Below are 27,832 nucleotides of genomic sequence, written 5' to 3'. Positions count from 1 at the left end.
TTGCTATTTCTTGGTCTGAAAGATTTTTGAAGTTGCGATTCAGAGACACAAACCCTAGTTTGTTTGTGATTTTTTCTTCAATCAAGAGGAAGATCATTTTTCAGTATTTGGAGAAAAGGAGAAAGAGGATTTGACACAAAAGATCTGATATTTTTTGGGCTTTTTTCTTTATTTTTCTAGAGGTGCGACAACGACGATTCAAAATAAAAAACTATAGAGGTGATTTTCAAACAGCGATATCTCCCTCATACAGACTCATTTTTTCAAGCAAATTTTTTTTTGTTTTGGGGTAGGATTTTGTGATCTACACATTGGTGCAAATGGTTTGAGATCTCTATTCCTAAACTTTTCTGCAACTCGCAATTCCCATTTTTTGCCACTTCAAATGCTTAGTATGGGCTCATTTGGACACATAATCAGGTTCTATTTTTTTTGAAAGTGTATATTTTTTAGTCTACTTTTCAGATCTGCAATTAGATTATAGGTTATATAGACATAAATACTACTTTTAGAAATATGCCCTAAATTAACTATTGTAATCGCACCAAGTAAAGAGTGCCCAATTTATACATTGTGGGGGGGGGGAGCATTTTCTTTTCTGTAATTTACTTCAAAATAAGACCCTTCTACTTCTGTCTTCTTCTTTCTCTCAATGGAAGATCCATCTGTGACTCGTCTCACACCACACAACTATCACATATGGAAGGCAAAAATGTCATGACTTCTCATGTCAAGGGGCTTATGGTCATGTCTGGATGAGAATCAACTTGTTCTTACATGAGCTTTTGAGGTTCTTCAACATAGGAGCGAAATGGATGAGGCCATGGGATTGATTGCACTGAACATTTCAGATAGTCTACTATTTCACTTGGATGGTTTGACTACTGCACAAGCTTATTGGCTCAAATTTAAGACTTTGTTTGGCCAAGTGAATGAGTTTCAGGCACTTTAGCTAGATGCAGAGTTGACTTCTTTGACACTTGACAACTTTCCCACCATTGAGGACTTCTTGATGAAGTTCAAATCTTTGCATACACTTTTGCAAGGATGTGGGAAAACCAAGACAGATGATGAGTGTATCTTTATGATATTCTCAAAGTTGAGGGGACACTATCAGATCTTCTCTTCCACTTTCTACTCCACTATGGATGCCTTGAGTGACAGACATAGTATGCCTTAATTTGAAATATTTTGTGATCGGTTAACTCGTGAATAGTCCAAAATCAATCAGATGGATTCACTTTTAGGTTCACAGTCATAGGCATTGCTTGTCAAGGGTACACAGGAGCAAAAGTTGAATCAGATATCAGATCCCTCTTCTACTGGTTCATCATCTTCTAAGAAGGAGAAAAAGAATACTGAGACTCCTACTTGTTCTTATTGTCAGAAAGGATCTCATGATGAGGCACATTATTTTCAGAAGAGATTTGATGGCTATGAGAAACAAATTGCAGATTCACAAGCTCTTCTTTAGAAGAACACTATTTCTTTTTCATCCTCTTCTACCTCACAGGGGTTTCTCTTTTAGTCTTCTTTCGCATCTTCGCCATCTACATCAAATCTTGGAAAGGGTCATGCATTACAAGCTTCCATTGCATCTCCTTCACAGGTTCCCTGGATATTTGATTCAGGTGCTTCTCACCATATGCCATCTTTTCAAGGTGTCTTCTCTACTCTTGAGGCTTCTCCTATTCCTCATATTCTCATGGGGAATAACATTGCCCTACCGGTCTGTAGGAAAGGTTCAGTTCACATCCAAGGTGGTATATTCAATGATGTATTGTATGTTCCATCTTTGTCTGCCAACCTTCTCTCGATTTCTTAGATTACACGCAGTGGATCAGGGAAGATAGTTGAGTTCACTGCTGATTCAATCTTCATTCAGGATTGTGTAACAGGAGGTCTTATTGCTATAGGGGTAGTTGATCCTTCCACTCATCTCTACACCTTCTCGCACTTTGGTCCACCATCTCCATTTTTGGAGCACACTACTTCTCTTTCAAAGGAGCATCATGTGGTGCAATTAGGATACTTGAACCTTTGTATTGTTCCCGAGATCCCTATTTTGACTGCCACACCACATCTAGTTGAGGGCTTTTCTCCTCTGTAGGATTCTTCTTCCGCTCTACCTGATCCTCTAGCTACATTCATTGAGACTCCAGGTACACTTGTTGCAGATACTACAATGAACATTCATGACAGTGTCATCACACCTACCTTGGGGATTCCATTTTGAATCCTCATACTTTTTTCTTTGAGCATCAGCTAGGCCTTCCAGTTTCCGCTCTCATTCAAGGGTTCCCTTGTTATGTGCCCTTGTTCCTTCCGCATTGGAGTTTCATTGGTTTGATCATTTCTACAAGAGCTCCATCATTCTGGGGGGACTTTGGTGTTTATTCTCATGGGGGGGCTGGTTGTACTTATGATTTTGAGAGAGTCTCTTGAAACATTTCCGGTGGAAGTTATCCTTGGGGGGTCTTGTTGAGGCCTTCCTTCCTTCACTTCATGTTTTTTTTCAGCATGTTGTTTTTACCTCTTTTTTGAGGAGGGTTTTTCCCATGAGGTTTTCCTTCTTTCTTCGTTTTTAGAGATTGCATTTTCTTGCATTGTATATGGGTACCTAACATGGCCTTGTTGTCAGGACCCATCCTACATTTCATCTTAGTTTTTGTGAGCTTAAGGCATTCCCCTAAATTTCACTTGGGGGGGGGGGGGGGGTGTTAGAGTAAATAAATAATTAATTAATTATTAATTATTTATTCTATTACTTAAGCTTACTTAGGTAAATTCATGTAGTTAATAGTTGTAGAGATAAGTTGTTGACAACACGGGAGTTTGTTCCCTTCTAGCATGTTCCACCTTTTTGTGGAAAGTGCGCTTAGTTGTCAACCTTATCTTCTACCACCTTCCAAGCTTGTTCTACTTGCATTTTGTGTTTTCTCTATGCTCAATGTTTTGGTTTTTGGGGTTGACTAGATGGTTGACCAGTTATAGGACATCTACCAGAGGCTCAAGGGTTATGATATGTGATGTCATGCTGATGTCTTTTGAGGAGCTCAATCCTAGTTTGAGTTCAAAGGTACTTTTATCTTGATTCGTCTCCATATTGACCAATGGTTGCAACACATGGTGAAAATAGTTTTTTTTCCCTAACATTTCTCTTGTATTAGGTTGTATTTTCTACTTATTAATAGGAAAGCATCTAGTATGTACATTTTTATTATGGAAAGGTCAAGTATATTATTTGATCTCCTTTTGTTTTGCTTCATGTTTGTAGCTTTGGCTATTTCACTAGCTAAATGAGAAGACTATACAATGACAAGTCCCGTGTATTAGATCTTCAGATGAGAGAGGCTGGGAGAAGATCATGTTGCAATGAATATTATATGAGGTAATAAGAAAAATAACCAAAGTGACTGAGATGACAATGGTTTGAACTTCAGATAGTTATTGCATTTTCAAGGATAACAAATTTTTATGTGTTGATTTTTTCGCTTGATTCTTTGGTCTGATTTCTTTCTTTAGAATTATTCTGAGTTAAAGATTCCATGAGTTCACGTCCAACATGCTTGCTATTTTAATCTCCATTGTCAATTGTAAATTTCTATCAAAGAATGTGCCGAAAACAAGTAAGAGTCTAAAGCAACTACATAGGAATAACGAGAAAAACATTGTCCTTTATTTTGTTCTTTTAGTAAGAGTACAATTATACAACCTTATGTTCAAAATATATATCTCTGACTCTTATGCCTCTTTATTGTAAGTGTGATTAGTGTTATCCTATAGATTTACGATCAGCAAAGTTATTGCCAATAATGAAGAAGCAACTAATCCTCATTAAGCATTATAATAGTTATACCAAATGAACTCAAGAAATTGAGAAAATAAGTAATCCAAATCTGACCTTTCAATTGCCACTATTTGTCCACCATTAAAGTATTCTCAAATTGCACATAAGTTCAAAAGAAATCTAAATAATGAATTGGGAGATAAGATGATATTATAATGGAGCCAAATAGATATACTTCTGGTTTGAGTACCATTCTTGGAGGTCAAACTGATAACTCGACTATCAAAATCATAATACGATCCTTTATGAGATACAACAGACATACTCATTCACAACTATTAGGTAGCTTCCTGCTTCCACTATCGATACATGATAGTATGAATTCATTGTGATTGTGATTACCCTCAACACTCATGCTAGAACTCTTTGAAACTCAAGTCTAAAGCCCCTTCATGCCCAACTCTCACAAATTACAATTACAAGGAAATACACAAATGGATATTTCTAGACAACTTCTTGTATTCCTTACTATGACTATGGTGATGTGGTTAACAAAGACGAATTACACAAAAGTAACCAATTCCTTGTCTAAAGTTTTGTGCAGGCCTCACATTATTTTTAATTTATAACAATTCTACTCGACAATGACCATCAATTTTCTCATTTGTGATGGCAAGAATCCAAAGTCTGAGATCTCTATCTAATGCAAGATAACTCAAGGTGGGGCATCCAAGTACTATTTGTTCAATATCTTCATTTTGTACATTAATACATCCATCTAGAACCATTGCCTCCAAATAAACAATGTTGTGAAAAGGCACAAACTCTATCTCCTGTGACAGATTCACAACTAGTGACCTTGATTTCTTTCAATTTTGAGGAGTGCATAGACTAGTAAGCAATGATTTAATAAAATGCTATATTAGATTTCTACAGAGATTTAGCCCATTTCTAGCCTACGATTTTTTTTTTTGATTTTGATAGTTTATTTCTTCTATTACTATATCATTACTTTATTTTGTATATCCTTTAGCATTCTCCTTTTCTTTCCTAGGTCTACAACTAGATGTCTTAATTATACCCATGATAGATCCATAGAATGGAGACTCAAACACAATATAATGAAATATAGATATATTTCGCCCTTCTTTTCTTATTATGAATGTAGGATTTTGGGTTTATAAAATGTCCTCACAAAAAAATCGAAGGTCCCTAACTCATTCCATCTTCGAATTGTTACTGTTGTCCTCTACTTGTTTATCCATTCATTCCACTCTTCTATTTTTTGCAGCGAATATGCTTTAGAAGGGAAAAAGTCTCAATCTGAGTACTTCGTGGTAGTCGAGAATATAATTGTACCCTATTATTGATTATCATTGTAGTACTTCAAATAGTTGTCTACCCATTTTCTCATTTATCAGTTTATTATTTATATATATATTTTATTTGTTCATCTTCTTTCTCATCATATTTTTATATATACTATTAATTTGATAATGCATGTTAGTTTATTTGATGTACATTCAGATTTCATTAGCTCAGTAAAATCCCTACTCACTCAGAATCCCTGCTCATACAGAAGTTAGAAGCCTGAGATGGTAGTAGAATCCTTGCTCACATAGAAGTCCGAAGCTTGAGATGGCATTTAAATAAAGCTATTGTGATGTTGGTTTGTAGAAAACATATATAGACACATATCTGACAACTTATATAGACACATATCTAATGATCAAAGGCCAAAGGCATTCATGTGTATCATAGACTTTTCATCAAAATCTTATAGCAACAAAAGTTACTTTTATCAGTAGAGTGGGAAAATGTATTGACCGAGTGAGCAACTCTTTCCCATCCTAAAAGTCTTACTTTTTAGAATATTGAACACATTGTATGTCCGTAAAATTTATGGTTGCAGTTATTTACATTTTTTTTTGGAGATATGAACAATGAGTAGAGTGGTGTATAGGCTGTTTAGAATAATATATATTTGGCCATGAGTGTTAAAAAAGAATTATAGTCTTCACTACCAACTTAAAATGGGTTAAATTCTTATAAATCTTGGTGTTTTTATAGCTTGAACTTCCAAACTTTCTAGGAGTCACAGAAAGCCTGTATTGGTTGTTTAGAATAATATTTTGTCATCAGGTAGTCTTCAATGACAATTTAAATTGGGTTTAATTTTTACAAATCTTGGTGTCTTTATTGCTAAAATTGCTAAATTTTCTAGTAGCTATTGGTTATTTTGAATAACATTTGGTGGTCAATGAACTTTGCAGTGATGTTGGCTAGGCAATCAAGATAAACACCAAACATTATAGAAAACACATGAAGTACACATAGGTCTTCCTCTCGAAAAGTGTATTTCTAAATATTTCTCCATAGACATCCTATTCCTTGAAATGCTAGGAAAACTTACTATGAATATTTTGATGTTACTCTTCTATCATTCCCTTCCTCTAGACATTTTGACATTGTTCTCTTTTTCAACTTTCGGAAGCCATCCACACACCTTTCTCCTACTTCACCATAGTTCTCTTCTTCAACTTTCCAAAGCCATCCACACACCTTTCTCCTACCTCACCATAGGCAGGGACTAGAGCTGCACACAACCCTTGTTTGTTAAAGGTTTGTTGCATGTCTATTTGTTTTTCAACTAAATATTTAAACTTGTTGAGAAAAAGAGAAGATTCAGATCTTTCTTTCGTGAAGTACACCCACATTTTCCTTGACCAACCATATATAATTAGCAAAATGCATCTAGCTCCACCTATGTATGTAGTTCTAGTAGAAACCTATGTATCCATGTAAACGAGATGTAAAAGACCTTGTGCTCTCTCAAGCTGCCCCTTCACAAATGCCAACTAAGTGTACTTTCCTACTCGAGAACCTCCACATTCATCATTTTGATTTTGTATTGGAGGAAGATAACACACAATATTAGTTAGAGTTAAGCTAGATACTAACAATTGGATCAGTGTATCTCTTATGCCAAAGTGGATCATTATCACTTAATATACTAAGGCATATGAGTTTGATATACTAAGACACGTGAGTTTGATATACTTAAGTTTGTACAAATTGTTGTCACTAACTCCAAGGGCTACCAATTTGTTCTTGATGTGAGTGACTTCACACTTGTTATTCATTAAACTTATTAAGATGTGGATTCTAAGTAATTTTTCTATTAGAAAATAGGTTTTGAAATTCCATGTAGCATCATCATCGAATGTTATACATACATCACCATCTCCTTTAAAGAAGTATGTGGCACCATCACCTAGATAAACACTTTTTTTTTGAATAAAATGTAAAGCAATCATACTAATATTTTTGGTATTTATCGTGTCTTAAATCTTTTGAGTTGGAAGACCACTATATAGAATTATTGAAGCCTTCTTTTGATGTGGTGAATGGAGACTATGGTTTTGGTGTAGCATTACATCCCAAAATTTTGCTTATTTTAAAATGCCCTTATATCTGTTGAGTTTTCATGTGACACTGGTTGACTGGTAAATTAATTAAACATTATGGTTTCATGTGAAATGGAAAAGTTGGTTATTCATTATTATTTCTTGGAAAGTGAAATGGTGATTAATCATTATTATGTTTTATAAAAATGATTACTTGTTATAGTCACTTGATTTTATAATAAGGAATATGTTATTATCATGGAATTTCTCTTTTTGCAGGAGTGTGACGAATGGGGGAAGCATTGCTAGAGAGGGATTTGGGTAAGGGACACCAATCCGCCTATGAACCAACATGTATGAATTCTAACCATCAAGGCTAAGGGTTAACAACCATGCAAGCAAGAGTATACTATGTACTATTGTGAGCTAACTTGACCAATATATGTATTAGAAAAGGAAATTACTAATTATTAACTAAAACTAAAAACTAATCTGTTACCTTATAAATTGGATTGATTTTAGAGCTTCCTATGATATCTATCATGTCTTAAAACTGAAATTTTCCATACATTCTTTCTATATGTAATTGCTAGAAATTGGTTTGCTTATTTTCAACTTTTTTGACAATTATCAAATAAAATCAACTCTATAACTAACTATAGACCCAATTCCACCCTTCTCGACATCACATAAATGGATGTTAGTTTTTATATATCAGATGCAATTTTGTTTCCATTCTAAACCCATATATGTATTATGTTGTAAGACATATATTACTCATTTATGTTGCCTTAACAAGATGAGCCTAGTTTCCTAGGTGAAGTATGATATATATATATATATATATATATATCCCATAAAGTTGAACTTTGTTTAAATTTTTGTTGGATGAGTTATAATATATTTTACTTACAAATTCATAAAAAAAACATAATTGCAAAGTATATTGCTATATTGGTCATTTAGGCCAAATGTATATAAACTTTTCATGTACACACGAAGGGTAATAGAAGTTTATCCCTACTACAATTTAACTTAGAAGTATGTTGTTTCAAACTTAGATTATAAAATGCCTAGTACAAACACAAAAAATGGGATGCCATTTAGGTTTCCTCCATCTAATTATAATTGTGAAATCTCAAGATGAATAAGTGTACTTTAAAGTGGATGGTCATTAGCACTTGAAAATCTAAAGCCCGGGTCTCTAATAGCATTGACTTTTTCCTCCAATTTAAACAACTTGCTCTTCAAATTGCGGACTTCCACTAGAAGTTGTATACATATTTCATAATTTTTTTCCCCTCCATTGCCCACACTTTGACATTTTCTAGTAAAGGATGAATTGGAATTATATTTACCCCCAGTTGTATGAATGTTGTTGCAATGTGTGACTTGAAGCATGTTGTGCATTCTTGTAGTAAGATCAATTAAATCTCTACTTATGGATGCAAATTATTACCTTCTAGGTAGCATATACAAATTTTGTACAAGAGTTAACAATTTTTGTGTTCCCTACAATTCATTTTGATGAGAAGAAATTAGCAGTTGACTAAAATGACATCATTATTATTTCTAGAAAGTAGGTACATATGGTCATCTAGTTTAATGGTCTAAATTTTGTCGAGCTTTTCTTTTAGAAAAGATAAACAAATTATAAGAGAATTTACTTACTAGATATACCAATGCATTGGGGAACCTACTGAGAGTTGGAGGATTCATCTTTCAATCTTTCCATACTTATTGCCAACAAACTCGATGTGCAATGTTGTAATTGTAAGAAGTTGTTGGAGCACTCTCCAGTCTTGAACCAGGTCTACCAATTTTTTTTCTTTGCTACCATATTTCTTGCATTTTATTTTTTTCTTTTGTATAGGTAATTACATGTGAGCTATGTTGTCTAATAGACTTGGGTCTATAGAAGTATATAATGGTTCACAATTATTTTGAAGATGATTGGGAAATTCACCATTTCTTCTTCCTCACTATCAAGCAAAAATGGACTTGTTTCCTTAAGAGTATTTTGTTGTGCACATTTAGCTTGATAGATGCATGTTTAAATAGAATCACCTCACATATCAAAACTTATATTGCAAGCCACAGTAACATTTAATAAAGATTGAGGCTTCAAAGTAATAGGGAGGTCTAATAATGGAATGAAACTTAGAATCCTATTAAGTTTTAATTTTTTTTACACCTTGGAAGTGGATACCATTGGTAAAATTGCCATTTCAATTTCTCACATACTATTGTATGTTTCGAAACTATGAGAGCCAAAGTTTGGTCTTTTCATAATTGCAATTATCTTCGTTGCATGTTTCAAATGTTGATTTCTCTGACAATTTACTCATCCTCAAGTTCTACTCTATAAACCAATTGAACAATTAATTTTATTATTATTATTGAAAATGGTATTATACTTTTTATGTTATATTTTCAATTAGATAATAATCATAGTTATTGTAATATTGAAGATACCAACTTTGGTAAACTATAAAACAACTAGCTATTTTTTGTATAGCTCACATTGCAAGGATATCAAAAAAGAACATGATTTATTTAGTTATGCATAAAAATACATTAAAAAATACTACATTGCATGTCAATAACAAGATGAATAAGGTTGTTTGTTTCAATGTGAAAAGAAGTAGCAAGATAATGCACATTTCTATTAGTAGGATTGTTGCACCAAACAACATATTATCATCATACAAGGAGACATCCTTTTCTAATGTAGACTACTATATTGCTTTACCAATTTGAAAATGTGATACCACTATTAGTGTCTAGGGATTTTTCAACATGCATCATTTGTATTCAAAATGCCTATTATTGATAACAACTTGGACAATAATTTCATTTGAATAGAGGTCTAACAACTAGAAAATGCTAAAAACTATTAAGATTCAAATTTGTTCCATTAATTGCACACCCTTATAATTTAATTTAACTTTCCAATTGTTATAGATGTACCACATTCAACCTATACTTGCCTTTAATAAAGAGATTTTTCTATTTTGTGCAATGACCATATAATTATGAGATGCACATAATTATATGAAACATAATATTATTTAAGGTAACAAAGAGTCGAAAGCATATATTTGTTCTTGAAACATTAGTTATACTACCATCTCACAATAATTTTATTATTTACAATGTTACTACAATAAATATTATTTTTACAAGAAAACAAATATACAAGTAATGACAATGCATTTGTAAAGTATTTCTTAAAGATGGGTTCCTAGGCTTATTGAAAATTAAATATTAAAATATTTCCTTTACTTTGTTGATGATTTGAATCCCAAAGTTGTCAAGTTCCAAGCCTAACTACGCCAATCGATTAAGTTGAATGTCAATAATTTTGTATTGAAGATCCTATAATAATTAAAATAGTGTTTGAATTATGGAAAATAAAACTATTTTGTTTTATTTTTAGGTGTAATTAAAAGAAATACAAAAATGCATGAAATCTAAAATATTCACATTGACAAATTAAATTTGAACCTCTACAAAAAAAAACTTTCTACCCTTTGCAGAAATTTCTTTAAGTGTTGATGAAATATAAATTCGACCATGTTTCTAAGCAATGGGAATCCTTCCAACAATTTGGTTATAGTTAATGCACTTAAAATCTAAATTTTTACATAGATGTTACTTGCATTTCTTGTACCTCTTAATTTTGAAACTTTCATCCTCACCCATTGAAGTTTCTCTATCACTCCTTATAATTGGTGATGTTGTCTAGTCGACTTGTGAAACTTTGCAAGACATGACCTTGCTTTGAGTCTTCCACATTTTTGTGACCCAATGAATATGTCACCCAATCACCCATTATCCTAAGTTGGTAGCATTCGATCCACACTTTGAAAATTTGGCAAGTAAGCACTGCCATTGGTAGGCTCCCCAAGAAAAATACATTATGGTTTTACTTTGCATTAATTGAGGTGATCCATAAGCAATCTTTTAAAGGAAGTATATTTTCAAAAATAGTGAAATTATGTATTTTCATGAGGTGGCATAGTAAAAAGACTTAATTTCCCATGTGTTAACTATATTAATGAGTTAATTGGGTCTGTTATAAATGTAATCTTTGGCCACCTTATTCTTCAATAATCATCTTGCAAACTTGATTAATTTAGAAGCTCTCTCAAGCTAACATGACAATTCTAGTATTAGATGATTATAATCATGATAACCCTCATCTTATGCTTCAACTAGATCTTTGGGAGACTGAGATAGAGGAGCAATATGATATTATTTCTAGCATATATAGTATTTCTTGGGACCAAAGTACGCCTATTACTAGAGTGAGATTTATGAGTTGGAATGAGAAGAAAACCATGCTGAGTTCAATTTTATTTTGGAAGATGTAGAGGATGACACAACTCTGGACTTCATGATGAGCCTCCTCATTTTTCTCCATATAAATGCAGAAGAAGACAAGGAAGTGGGAAACAAAGAAGACGTGTAAGCAACTCAAGATGAAATCTCACCATTATCTTTCTTGGCAACAAAATGCCTACAATTTCCTTTTTCTAATTGTTAATGTATATTTTAGTTTGATAATAATGATGTAATGTATTTTTTTTATTGTTTGTATTATTATTATTGCACATTAAATATATCTATGAGATATATCTCTGTGTGTTTATATATATATCTATGGAAAGGAGTAACTAAGAGAGGAGGGGTGAATTAGTTACCACTAAAACAATTCCAAGATCCTTTTAAGATGTCAACACAATATAAAAACAAAACCTTGCTGAAACTCGATTAACATTGAATATTACTGTCACTCAGTTAACATTGGCATAAATGATCTTAAGATATTTAATGCGATTAGCCTTGATTAACTTAGTTGTAGAAAATAAAATAAATAACATGAAAATAAGAGACACCATGATTTAATGTGGAAACCTGATTTGGAAAACCACCAATTGCAACTAGTTACTATTTTCACTCTTTTGAAGTGAGCCTTGTTAGGAACCAACCCTGTTAAAGTTTACAAAACACACTATTAGGTGTGACCCTATTAGAGGATTTAATTCTCCCTATTAGGATTCATGCTAACTTTCATTTGGTAACCAAGTAAACTCAGTCAACACATGATCTACCTTCGATGCCCAAGTGAGCTTGGTAAATGCTAACTCTAAACTTGGTTATAACTAGAATGCTCGACATACAAAGGAAACTACCTTCGATGCCCAAGCTCACTCAATAAACATTGACTTCTTGGTAAAGGCTTGAAATAATGTGTAACATAAAAGACAACATACACTTGAATAATTATTTTCAACAATCTCCCTCTTTGGCATTAATGACAACAAAACATGTCATAATACAAGGAAAAATTAGAGCAAAATAGAAGTGAGGATAATATCTTTAGTTTCATTCTGATTCTCATCTATGAGAACTCCCTCTACTAGAGAGAACTCTCTCTTACATCAATCTCTCCCTCTGGAATGATTCTCTGATTTCACTGACTATAACTTCTCTGATATGACAACACACTCTCTCAAAACTCTTCCAAAGTTTCTCTGATAAACATTCCCAAAAATTTCTTTGATGTGCCAAAAAACTCTCCCTCTTTGACATCTCATGCCAAAGACAACAATCAATGGATTTTTCATGTACTTGATGTATTGATTCATATCAAATCTAGTATGATAATACTGCATCAACTTGACTGATCTTCAAATGATCAGTTGGTGCATCACTAATCTTTGTTTAGTGAGATTCAAATAGGGGAATGGCCCCTAGCTTAGCTCTTTGATACAAAAATGCATCTTATCATCAATACTTCTTTCCCAATCAACATCAGTGAGGGCTTTCAATTCAAATTTACCTCCTTTCTTATACCACAAACCATAATCTTCAATACCTTTTAGATACCTCATAATTCTTTTTATTGCCATCATATGATTTTGTTTTGGATTAGCAAAAAATATTGCTACCATAACGATTGCTAATGTAATATCAGGTCTTATGTGTACTACATATTGAAGTTTTCCAATTATTGATCTATATGTAGTTTAATATACCTATTTGGAATCACCATTGTTGGAAAGCTTATGTCTAGTAGACATAAGTATTCCAACTGGTCTACAATGTTCCACTCCAAATTTCTTCAATATCTCCTTGATGTACTTTGATTGAGTAATGTAGATGCCATCATTCTTCTATTGAATTTGTCGGCCAACAAAAAATTTAATCTCTCTAAACATTGAAATTTCAATTTCTTTACTCCTTTCCTTAGAAAATTATTTACAGAAGTCATCATATCCAATGAATAATATATCATCTACAAAGATTTCTGTTAGCAATATCTTCTTTTCTAGCCCTTCCTTGTTGTATAGACTACTATTGTCATTTGTTCTTTGAAAACCAATTCTTACCAGAAAACTATGCAATCTTTCATACCAAGCTCTGGAGGCTTATTTGAGACTCTATAAAGCTTTCTATAATTTTCAAAATATATCCCTTTTGTTAGGATCTATTAAACCTTTAGGTTGCTCAATATAGACTTCTTCTTCTAAGATTCCATTCAAGAAGGATGACTTTACATCCATCTGATATACTTTGAATCATTTATGTGCAACATAAGAAAGTATTGTTCTAAGACCTTCTAGTCTTGGAATAGGAGAAAAAGTTTCTCCATAATAAATACCTTCTTCTTGAGCATATCCTTTGCATACTAACTTTGCCTTGTTCTTGTATATGAGCAATGTTAGTATGCTAATAGAAACCAAATTTAAATAAAGCTTCTACAAACTAAACAAAATTTATAAACTTCAAGATAGACTAAGATGAACTCTCAATTGAGAATATGAGCCATTAATGGGCTATCTCAATGAGAAGCTCTCTTGTTGAGTGGCTTTGTCTAAATAGATAGGATGTATGCTCAAGCTTATGCTTCAAAAAGGGCTTCAAATGGAGTTGGAATTTGGGTGTGAGTGTATGGTTTTGATGTAAAATGGCTTCTTAAAATGGCATTATGAATTTACTTCATGGATTGTGTTGTTTTGCAAAGGGGAAGGATCCAATTTATAGGCAAAAGGCTTGAGGGATTGAGGGCTAAGATGCAAGGATGGGGAAAAGCTCATGGAGGGCTCAGATTGCATGAGAGGAGAGCACATGGATTGTGCTTCCTTACAGCCAATCAGGGAGTGACACATGTCATAGGGTGAGAGGATGGAGGAAAGGGGAAGGATGAGTCAACAAAGGAGGCTCAAGGGATAAAATTTTCATAAAGACCCTCATAATGGCTTGTAAGAGCAATGAAAGGGCTTGGAAGAGTCTTTTATGGCCTAGTGGGCTTCATAAAGTTTTATTGTTGGGATATTTTGAAGGAGATGAGAGGAATTTTGACTTGGGCTTGATTAGGAAGGTTTTAAGCTTGCTTAGGATTGTGCAAATGATTAGAGGATGGATTAGGATGGTTTACGATTAGCTTAGGGATAGGCAAGTGGATGGCATTTAATGAAGGTGGGTGAAGGAGGAGATATTTGTTAACTTTGGCTTGGGTTAGTAAGTCTTAACCCATGTTTAGGGAATGTGACAAGGTTAGGAGGGGATTAGGATTAGGTTTAAAGACATCTTCTAGAAGAGTCTAGACTTTGGATGAGGATAAAGACTTTCTAGAATAGTCTAGAACTTCCTAAGATGAGGATGAAGACTTTCTAGAAGAGTCTAGAACTTCTTAGAATGAGGATAAATTAGATTTTTAGGAAATAAATAAAGTTTTATTTATTTCAAGGGTTTGGGTTGAGGAGATATTTATTAAAATATTTTTAATAAACATGGGGATTAATATTTAATCTTAATTAAATATTTTGAGTTGGGATTAGGGGTAGGAAATGATGGGATTAGCCTTTAATCAAAATTAAAGAAGGATTAGAAGATTTTGGAAGAGGTTAGTGGTCTTAAGGAAATTGGCCAAGTTTTGGGCAAAAAATAAATTTTTTTATTTATTTTGAGTTTTTTGGTCAATTTATTAATTAAATAATTAATAAATAGGGAAATAATGTTTAAATAAGATTTAAACATTTTTGGGAGGGATTCCTTAATTAAATATTTTTAATTAAGATAAAGGTATTTAATGGCATAAAAATAAATAAATAAATAATTAATAAATGATGATGTCATCAAGAATTTTTTCAGAAAATAAAAATACTTAATTTTCTAAAGGATTTAGGTGTCTACAATTTTTTCATACTTCTCCATCTTCATTCAACTTAGGAATCTCTCTTCTATAAGACATCTTGATCTTTAGCTTAGGTCCTTGAAACTTTCTCTGCAAGCACTAATAGCTTTGATACCAATTGCTAGAAATAGAAAGGAGTAACTGAGAGGTGCGGGGTGAACCAGTTACCAATAAAACAAATCCAAGATCCCTTTATGATGTCAACATAATATAAAACCAAAACCTTGCTGAAACTCAGTTAACACTAAATATTATTGTCACTTGATTAACACTAGCATAAAATGATCTTAATATATTTAATTTTATTAGTCTTTATTAACTTAGTTGCAAACAAAATAAGGGAAATAATAAGAACACAAGAGACACCAAGATTTAATGTGGAAACCCAATTTGGTTACAACTAGTTATTTTTTTCCACTCTTCTGAAGTGAGCCTTGTTAGGAGCTAACCTTGTTAAAGGTTACAAAAGACACTATTAGGTGTGACCCCGTTAGAAGATTTAATTCAACCTATTAGGAGTGGCCTTGTTAGAGGTATTTAGACACTTCAATTTAGAAATGCCACCTTGTTAAAGGATTTGAAAAATAGTTGTTAGGCTAACTTTGTTAGGATATTTGATTCATTGCAACAATTATTAGAAAGTAACAATGACTTGACTTGACTGTTGATGCAACTGACTTTTTTGATTCAAATCTTAGTTTTGGTTTGCTTACTTGATCCTCCTTGATTAGATTGTTCTTTGCATCTCGGTTAACTTAGATACTTTTCCTTCTTACAAATATCCTTCTAGTTTGCTTCCTTTATTCATCTTCTTCTTTTCCACATTATTCACTCTCTAATCCTCAACTTCACCTTTCATTTATATTATTTACCTTGTCAAGTCAGCTTGAATACACCTTTAATCAGACAATTTTCATCCCTTTAGTTGACTAGTTTTGACCAATAAATTTATTAGACTCAATATGATGATAGTCAGCTAATACAAAATTGAGTACTCGGTCAACATAGAGAAACCCTTCGTTAATCGACTCAACTCACTTGATACTAACTTTGAGCTAACTTTCCTTTGGTAACCAAATGAACTCGATCAACACAAGATTCATGCTAACTTTCCTTTGGTAATCGAGTGAACGCGATCAACATAGGATCTGCCTTCGATGCCCAAGTGAGTTTGGTAAATACTAACTCTAAACTTGGATATAACTGGAATGCTTGGCATACAAAGGAAACTACCTTCAATGCTTGAGTGAGCTTGGTAAACACTAATTTCTTGATAAAGGCTTGACAATTTGTGTAACATCAAAGACAACATACAATTGAATAATTATTTTCAACAATCTCCCTCTTTGGCATTTATGGAAACACAACATATCATAATACAATAAAATTTTAGAGAAAAAGAGAAGCGAGGATAATATTTTTAGTTTCATTCCAATTCTTATCCATGAGAACTCCCTCTATTAGTGAGAACTCCCTTTGACATCAATCTCTCCCTCTAGAATGATTGTTTGATTTCTCTGACTACAATTTCTCTGATATGACAACACACTTTCAAAACTCTCCCAAAGTTTCTCTGATAAAGATTCCCAAATTTTCCTCTAATATGACAAAAAAATCTCCCTCTTTGACATGTCACACCAAAGACAATAATCAATGGATTTTCCATGTACGTGATGTACTGATTCATATGCAATCTACTCTAACAATACTGCATCAACTTGACTAATCTCCAAATTTTTGGTTGATGCATCACTAATCTTTGTTTAACAAGCTTTAGATAAGGGAATGGCCCCTATCTTACCTCTTAGATACACAAATGCATCCTTAGGTAATGGCTTGGTGAATATGTCTTGAATTTGTTCTTTTGTATTCACATATTCCAATCTCACCTCTTTGTATTGCACTAATTCTTTTAGAAAGTGATATTTTATTGTAATGTGCTTTGTCTTGGTATGCATCATTGGATTTGTGGATATGTTAATTACACTGGTGTTATCATAGATGATAACTAATGTATCCTTGATTTCTATCTTCATACCTATCAATAGTTGTTTGAACCAAATAGTGTTGCAACAATTGACTGCTGCTGCAACATATTTTACTTCTGTTGTAGACTGAGAGATGCAATTTTGTTTCATGCTTGTCCAATACACTAGCCTCTTTCCAAGATAGAATGCTTCACCACTAGTTCTCTTCCTATCATCAATACTTCCTGCTCAATCAACATCAGTGAAGGCTTTCAATTTAAAGTTGCCTCCTTTCTTATACCACAAAACATAATCTTCAATACCTTTTAGATACCTCATCATTATTTTTATTACCACCATATGATTTTGTTTTGGATTAGTAAAAAATCTTGCCACCATACCAATTTCTAGTGTAATATTAGGTCTTCTGTGTACTATATAGTAAAGTTTTCCAATCATTGATCTATACGTAGTCTGATCTACCTCTTTGGAATCATAATTTTTGAAAAGCTTATGTCTAGTAGATATAGGTGTTCCAATTGGTCTAGAATCTTCCATTCCAAATTTCTTCAATATATCCTTGATGTAATTTGATTAAGTAATGTAGATGTCATCCTTCTTCTGTTGAACTTGTAGGCCAACAAAAAATTTAATCTCTCCAAACATTAACATTTAAAATTCTTTACTCATTTCATCAAAAAAAGGATTTAAATTAGTCATCATATCCAATGAATAATATATCATCTACAAATATTTCTACTAGCAATATCTCCTTTTCTAGTCCTTCCTTGATGTATAGATTACTGTTGTCATTTATTCTTTGAAATCCAATTCTTACCAAATAATTATGCAATCTTTCATACCAGGCTCTAGAGGCTTTTTTGAGACCATATAAAGCTTTGTGTAATCTGCAAACTATATCCTTTTTATTAGGATCTATGAAACCTAAATGTTGCTCAATATAGAGTTCTTCTTCTAGGATTCCATTCAAGAAGGCTGACTTTACATCCATCTGATATACTTTGAATCCTTTATGTGCAACATAAGAAAGTACTATTATAACAACTTCTAGTCTTGAAATAGGAGAAAAAGTTTCTCCATAATCAATACCTTATTCTTGATCATATCCTTTCCATAGTAACCTTGCCTTGTTCCTTGATACTTCTCCATCTTCATTCAACTTTGGAATCTCTCTTCTGTAAGACATCTTGGCTTAGGTCCTTGAAACCTTCTCTACAAGAACAAATAGCTTTGATACCAATTTTTGGAAATAGAAAGGAGAAACTAAGAGGTGATGGGTGAATTAGTTACCACTAAAATAGATCCCTTTAAGATGTCAACACAATATAAAACCAAAACCTTGCTGAAACTCGGTTATCACTAAATATTACTGTCATTTAGTTAACACTGACATAAATGACCTTAAGATATTTAATGTTATTAGGCTTGATTAAATTAGCTACAAAAACATGAAGGAAATACCATGAACACAAGAGACACCAAGATCTAATGTGGAAACCCAATTTGGGAAAATCACCAATTGCAACTAGTTACTATTTTTCACTCTTTTAAAGTGAGCCCTATTAGGACCCAACCCTATTAAAGGTTACAAAACACACTATTAGGTGTGACCCTATTAGAGGATTTGATTCACCCTGTTAGGATTGACCTTGTTAGAGGTCTTTAGACACTTCAATCTAGAAATTCCACCTTATTAGAGGATTTGAATAATAGCTATTAGGCTAACTTTGTTAGGAGATTTGATTCACTACAAAAATTATTAGAGAGTAACGATGACTTGACTTGATTGGTGATGCAACTGACTTTGCTAATTCAGATCTCAGTTCTGGCTTGCTTACTTGATCCTCCTTGATCAGGTTATTCTTTGTAGCTCAGTCAACTCGGATACTCTTCCTTCTTACATATATCCTTCTAATTCACTTCATTTATTCATCTTCTTCTTTTCCAAATTCTTCATTCTTCAATCCTCAACTTGACCTTTCATTTACATGATGTATCTTATTAAGTTATCTTGAATACACTCTTAATCAAATAATTTTTATCCCTTAAGTTGGCTAGTATTAACCAATAAATTTATTAGACTCAATATGCTGATAATTGGCTAATACATAATTGAGTACTTGGTCAACACAGAGAAACCCTTTGTTAGCTGACTCAACTTGCTCAATTCTAACTTTGAGCTAACTTTTCTTTAGTAACTGAGTGAACTTGTTCATCACATGATTCATGCTAACTTTCCTTTGGTAATCAAGTGAACTCGCTCAACACACGATTCATGCTAACTTTCCTTTGCTAATAGAGTGAACTCGGTCAACACAAGATCTGCCTTTGATGCTTGAGTGAGTTTGGTAAATACTAACTCTAAATTTGGCTATAACTAGAATGCTCGGCATACATAGGAAATTGCCTTCGATGCCTAAGTGAGCTTGGTAAACATAGACTACTAGGTAAAGGCTTGACATTTTGTGTAACATTAAAGACAACATACAATTGAATAATTGTTTTCAACACACACACACACACACATACATACATATATACATACGTACGTATATGTGTGTGTGTGTGTGTGTGTGTATAGATATATTGGAAACTTTTGAATAAGGAAATGAAACATAAGTATTATATTAACAATTGTAGATTAGTCAAAAGCCAACAAACTAAAATAAGGAAGTGCAAAACCTTATGTGATCAGTGACAAGTCTCATTCTAATCTTAGTGAAGATAAAGACACCAATAAGTATTTCCATCATACACATCTAACATATTTTACATAGAATTCCATATTTGAGCATATAAAATTAATAAGTCTTGTGTGGCGATCTCCCTCAAAAAATAACACACTCTTCCAAACTGATATACATACCAAATTGTAGTAAACATAAATCCTTATATTGGAAGTGCCAAAGTGTTTGGATTAACAAGAAACAAATAACAATTACATACAAATATATCCAATATTAGAAAATAATAATGCAAAGAGAAGAGAACACAAGATACAAAGATTTAACATAGTTCACCTGATTCCTAGATTACATCCACCAAACATTAAGTTTAATATTATAATATCCAATAACTACATCTTGATTAAAATATTTAATCCCTTATAGCTTAAAAATACTGCAAGAAGCTACTATCTCATCACACTCTATAAAATCCCTAACCCTAAGACACTTTATACATGATTTTGTTTGCTTAGAAAATTAGGGCTAGAATAACTACATGTCATCTTGTAGAAAGATAACCGATAAAATATCTCCAAACCCCACTAAAGAATTATGACAAGTGTACAATACTTCTTGACCAGCCACCACAAACTAACAATCTCCCACTTGGTACTAATCAAGCTTCATACTAGACAACAATCTCCCACTTGGAGACTAATCCTGTAGCAATACCACTACTCCATGAGGCTCCCACTAGATTAAACCATCTTGGACTCAGTGGTTCCTTTATTCATATTTAGTCTAGAAGACTAGTTGAAGCTGAAGAGGAGTTCAAATTATCCCTTGTCCTACCTTTGTAAACATATATGCTAGATTATCATTTGTATGTATCTTTATATAGATAATTATCCCTCAGTAGATGTCCCAGTTATTCCATGAATAATTGAAGCCATATCATCTCCTTGGTTGTCTTAGTAGCAACCGTATACTATTGGACACTACAATTGGAACAATTGTTATGTTGTCATTGATGTCAAACCTTACTGGTAAGAAATTTCATAAAAATGTAGAGTTCCATATTTGTTGATTGATGAAGAGGGTTTGAAAAAAGAGATAATTAGATGAACTAGTGAGTTGTTGATAAAGAGGAGCAATTATGTTGGAATTACAATAAGTACTTGATCATTTAGTATTTGAAAAGATAATGTGTTGTTTAATAATTATATGAAGTCAAGGAGAAAATTGAGTTGATGTATAGAAGAGAAGACAAGATGTTGAGTAAAATACTAAGCTTGACCGAGTGACAGTTTCACTAGGTCAATGAAGGAAATGAAGTAGAAGATTAAGAAACTTAAGAGATACCAAGTTATAGTAATGGTCAATAAAGGTCAAAAATAAAATATAGTAGGGATCGAGCATAGTAAGACCAACCTACATGGTATTGACAAAAAAATAACACAATGATGATCGAGTGTCAACAAAATAATAGTTTGTGAAAGAATCGAGTTTGAGGTTGAAGCAACTGAATTTTTGGATTATTCATTATGCATGTAAGATAAGGATTGATGAGTTGGTGTATTTAATGCATGAATTGAGATTATTATACAATCAAAGGAAATGATTTAAAGAGAAGTTTCTAGAATATCAAGAAAGGAGTAGAAGGACAAAATGATGGATAGATTCAATGAATCTAATCAAAGCCTAAGATCTACTATAATGTTTAAGCAATAAAAGGTCAAAGATACCTATTTAAGGAGGTGTAAGAGATTTTTTATAAGGTTGGTTCATTGATTGGCATTTTTGTGGAGAACATGTGAAGGAAAAAGTAGCAAAGGAAAAGTGAGAAGATTGGTGAAGTGTGATTACTTGTAGGGTTTCCAATCAAACCAGAGATGGAGATTATAATGAAATCTAGTAAATGAACCATCAAATGAGCTAAATTTGCAAAGTGAGTTGTATCTAAATAGATCAAGCATTATTTTTACTTTCTAACCATTGTGGTAGTCAAAATCCTTTAATAAAGGTTGACCTAATACTCATTTTGCAAATCCTTTAATCAAGGTAACATTCTAATGGAATGATCCAAAGTCCTCTAACTACGCCACTCATAACAAGATGATTAAATCCTTTTAATAGGGTCATTCCTAACAGTGTATTTTGTAACCTTTAATAGGGTTGGTTCTTAACTAAGCTCAATTCAGAAGAGTGAAAAGTGGTAGCATGCTACTTGGTAGTTTTTCCCAAATTGGGTTTCCACATTGAATCCTAGTGTCATATATGTGTGATGTATGCTTTTTACAATTTTTTATTTTCTATTAGTCAACATATATAGAAAAAAGAGCTAAGTGATGAATGAATGAGTTAGGTTGTTGATGTTTAGTTAAGTCTTTCTCAATTGTGGATCATTAATTAATTTTATAGATGCCCAACTCAGCTCAAAGGATCTAAAGTCTATCATTTTAGAATATACAAATCATGAGAGATATATATGGTAATGTGAAATACAAAACATCAATAATAGAACTACTCCGATACTAAGGAACAATGATGCCGAGAGCCTCATGCAATAGATATTAATAACCAAATAACTTGTTTCACTAAAATTTTCAAATTTCTCTCCTCACATAAATGAAAGTAGCCACAGAAAGGAACCAGTAATAAGCCTTGGCCTCATATGGCACATTCACTAATGAGCACATATCAAAACATGCAGACAACACCATATACAAAAAGCAAGATTTTCCCCAAAGTGGGTTTAAGTCAAATAATGAAATCATGGAACAAATTAAAGAAAATCAAACAAGAAAATGATGCACTGTGTTATGAGCGCTAAGATAAATTTTATGAAAATTAAAAAAATTAAAAATGCAATTGATAGTGGTAAACTAGCATGATACCAAATTTAATTGTTTCCTTGAATCATTTGCTTCAAAAATTTAGTAACAAATATGAGAAATGTTCTAAGGGCTCTCACTATAATCTAAAGAAAGAAAAGCATCTTTGTTGATTCAAGGAAAGACAAATTGGAACGGTATCTTGGAGAAACAATAAGAAATAGAGAAACAATCTAATCATCTTCACTAGAAATACAAAGTTCATATGAAAATATATAGGAAAAAAAAAGTGAAAAATGGAAATTTCCACCTTATGATAGCCATCTCTTGGTTTTTGTGCACAAATTAATAGGATGAAATGTAGGAAAAGAAGTTGTTGTCCACACTAAGGACACTACTACCAAACCATTTTAGTTACTTAACAAGAAAATCAATCTGAGATAAAATAAGGCTCCATTGTAATAATAAAGAAGAAATAATGTGAACAAAGGGGCAATAAAAGGATACTATATAGGAAAAGACAACACAAGAATTAGAATGCATACCTTACTCAAAAATACTTTTGTCTCTATCAACAAATCCTAAAAATGAATCATAGTTTGAAGGATTCCTATCTATTCACATTAAGAAAACAACAAAGAAATATGACTAAGAACAAGAAAACTTGTCTCATACACAACATAACTTCTCAAACTATGAAAAAAGAAAAGAAACATGTCTCAAAAAATGCTAGAAATCTTTAGGATACCCCTCTTTGCAACTTTGATTACAACACACTATAAACAAATAAGGGCCTTTCATTGCCTTTTGTATATGTTAAATGTTACACCCAAATCATAATCAATGTAGTTTGTGGTCAGCATAAAACATTGCCCAATAAACTCATTAGCAACAAGTCACATGGTTATACAGTTCATTTGTCTCCAAATTCATCTATCACTAGTTAGGAAAACAAAATAAACTCGAAATTTAGTCAACATGTATTTGAAATTTGTGAGATTTTTTTTGGGAATAATGATTATTCAAACCTTACAAACTACAAACAAATTTAAGTCACTAACATCAAAGCAAGAGGGGTCAACTACGAATTTGCCAATAATTATACCTTGCAATACGGTGCAAGTTAGTTATGCAACTACAACTTTAACACCAAGGATCACATAAGACTTGGTAATGACAACTTTCCAATCCCTATGCTCACGTGCATAATGGGGTAGCTAAAAAGATAAGAATAAACATTTACTTTAACAATATAAATTAAATATTAAATGAAAACATTACAAAATAAATATGTCACTTAGTTAGCCATAAAATAGTATTAGCATGCAATGGATGCTATAGTCTCCCACCTCTCGACACCAACTAATAACAAAAAATAAGAAAGGGTCAATTTAGTTGATGAAATTTTTTACAAGTAGACATGACACTTTGTTGCACTTTCAAATCTAGTTTAGAACAATTTATTTTTTTGTGAGTAAGTATCACATTTATTCATTTAGGTTTAGACATTTCTTTTGCTATAAGAATAATAGAAATTGACAAGTAAAGCCCAATTTCAATACTTTGTGCAAAATTTGGAAAGCATAATAGTTCATCAAATAACATCTTCTTGAGGTTTAATAGAAGACTAAAAGTTAGTGCCCTTTAGGTTGTGTACAAGTTTAATGCAAGTAATAATGCATTTGAAATGTTTATTTATTGGCATCTAAATTATTTATTTATTGGAATCATGAAATAATGAGGTTTTTAATAATATTCAAAATTGACATGTAGAGTTCAAGCTATATTATTGTTTTATTAACATTTTTTTGTTGCATTTAGGTCATATTGGGTTACTTGAACATATCTTAGGGATGACTATATTTATCTAGAAAATATATTGTATTTCACTCCAATTGTTTTGAATCAATATGCTCTATTTCAATTTATTTTAACAAGGAATGTTTTAGTGGTATTTTTAGAATACTAAATGCAATGAAATTAGATTTCATTACTATAATCCCTAACTATTCATTAGACAAACCAATATTCTTTACTTTCCATTGGTTATATGGACATGGTGTGAAGATGTTTGTGGAAATATCAAAGTGGATCCTCTCAAAATGATTTCTAGTAACATGTTTATCCAAGTAGAATTTGACATTTATTTTATTTTTTGGGTTTATTATTCCATAATTTTAACAATGTCTTTGATGTCATGTGCACATACAATTTGAACTACATTCATTATAGGAGTGAAGGGTGAATTTCAATGAAAAAGATGAATCTATAAGGGTTTAAATTTTTTTTTCAACTTAGTTTGGGTCATCAAACCCCTATTATTAACAAGATTCTATTACAACATTTGGTATCTTATTCTATGTGTAAGGTAAGACTTTGGACAAACTGTTATAAGTGCACTCATATATTATTGTGACATAGAAGGCTTGCCTTATTTTGAAATCTTCTTTTTTATATAAATATTTTCTCAAACTTAGATTGTTTTTCTATCATTATTGATAATTTTGTCCTTTCTAATCTGATACATTATTCCTATTAAATTGAAACCTCTTTCCCTACATGTGACTATACTTGGCAAGAACTACTTTTCCTTGCAGCTCTTGTTTTTTATATCTTAAATGAAGGTCTATTAATCCCTATAGAAATTCTAAACAAAGAATTTTACAAATTAAAAAAACATGAGAATCACAATCAATTGCAACCCTCACACAAATAACCATCTTTGATTGAAACCATTGTACATTTAGACTTACATCATGTTCTCTTTCACCTTCACAATGATTGATTACAAACCTATTTGTTTTAGTGATATGAATTAGATTCCAATCCTCAATTTAAGTAATTGTTTAACAAACTTAGACAAATGTTTAAGAATTGGGATTTGGTTTTGATTTCAAAATATACAACCACCATTTTCCATAGGCTTTAATCAATAATGTGTTTGTAAAATAGAAAAGCATTTGTTAGCATGTCTCAGTTCCTTGGATCAGAAACTTGTATTTTTTAATATCTATCATTCAATCATAGGATAGTGAAATTAAACTGCAAATCCAACCTTGTTTAAAAAAAATCTTCTGTAGTTGTACAATATACATACATAGGGACGAGCGACTAGATGTTCCCAGACCAACATTGTTGACTAGATTTATTACATGCAATGTCCTAATGATTTGAAATTATTTTTAACAAAAAGTTTAAATTCATAGGGGCTACCCCAAATATTTACAAGGAAATATATAGATATAGAATTACTTTTAGGAATACCACCCCAACAAACAAAAACTATATGGAATTCAAATACTCAAGATTTTAGCATTAACAAAAAAATTGAGAAAATTTTTAAAAAAATGATAAAAGTTTCACAAGATACGAAATAAATGTTGTTTTTGGTATTTAAAACCAAAGATGGGAAAAAGAAATATTATTTTTATGTTGCAGCATATAAATAGCTTTTCTCTGTTTTCTTTTTCTTTTTAAAACCAAAGTTAGTGCTTGTGTGGTCCCAATTGCAAGAGATGGTGGTGCCAAGGATTGAGACTTTGCCACCAATGTCCAAATTAATTCCTTCAAAGCTATAAAACCTTGGGTTCACATGATATTTGTCATAATTTTGTTTCTCTTAAGTAAAATCATATAAGCATGAGATTTAATAGTACTCAAGCCTCTGCAAAGGGACTCAATGCACAAAGGATGCTAACATAAATGATAAATTCATTAGGTGTATGCCTATTGCTTTGATATTTTTTGGTAAGGATTTGAAGTCTTTTGAGATTTTTGATAATTGATTCCTCTTGAAGCATTCATCAATTATTAGGTATGTGCAAGATCATGGTGGGCCAAACTATACCCTTAAGTGACAGTCTAAAATTAGCAAATCAGGCTTATATCAACTTGACATACAATTTTAAACTAGTTATGAAAATTATATTAAAAATTTGTTAGAATAGAATCTATAGGAAATTGACTGCAGTTTCTAAACTACTAGGCTTTATTTGAAAATAATTCAATCTGATTGGACAAAATATTATATTTTAATGTAGTAGTCCAACAGTTTCAAGACAAAAATAAGTAGGTGTATGTCTAACCACCTTAATCACAATAATATAAGTATTTTTAAAAAAATAAGATTCTAGATATAAGAAGTAGATTTATGCCTGGATGTGACACATATTTTTGTGTATTTTTATTCCAAAAAAAAAGTAACTACAAATTTTCTACTATAAGATTTTTCAAAAAATGAAAAGGCTTGTTTTTGACCGCCTTACCTAATTCAAAAATTACCAATATTTTTTTTATTGTAGTAGGTGAACCATAGAATGTGACACATCTTTCAAATTTCAAATTTTTTTTTTTATGGCTTGAATGTTATAGCAATTTTTCAATCAGTATGTAAATCAACACTTTATAGATATCTTCATTTAAAAATAAGTAATAGTTACTTATCAAACTCATATTTTGACAACAATTATATTGCTGGAAATATGAGAAAATCCTCAAAAAAACCTTTTTGTTTTAACAAATTCAGTCATATTAAAGGACACCATGTAACACCTCGAAGTCTAAAAGTCACTTAAATGGGGAGAAATCACATTTTTTGAGTTGACCAAGGATACTTGCTAATTACCAAGCCTAATCAAATACCTAATATTTCCCACCTAAATATATAAAGGAATCAAATTGAAAATGGAGGGTGGGGATTGAATGTTGAAGAAGGGTCCTCATTATGGCATCCATGATCCATGTGAAGTGTTTTAACTATTACAAATGGTATTTTTGTTTGTGTTATAATATATTCATATTATACTTTATTATATTATATTATAATATGAACTGTATTATATTATATTCTAATATAAAATAAATTATAATAAATTATACGATACAACATATGTCCCTAGGACCCCTAGGAACACATTCAAATTGATCTTATGGGTCAAAGGG

Source organism: Cupressus sempervirens, chromosome 2 (assembly GCF_028749045.1).
Source record: "Cupressus sempervirens isolate cs-2001-9-10 chromosome 2, ASM2874904v1, whole genome shotgun sequence".
Taxonomy (NCBI): domain Eukaryota; kingdom Viridiplantae; phylum Streptophyta; class Pinopsida; order Cupressales; family Cupressaceae; genus Cupressus; species Cupressus sempervirens.
Note: the sequence above shows the minus strand (reverse complement) of the source record.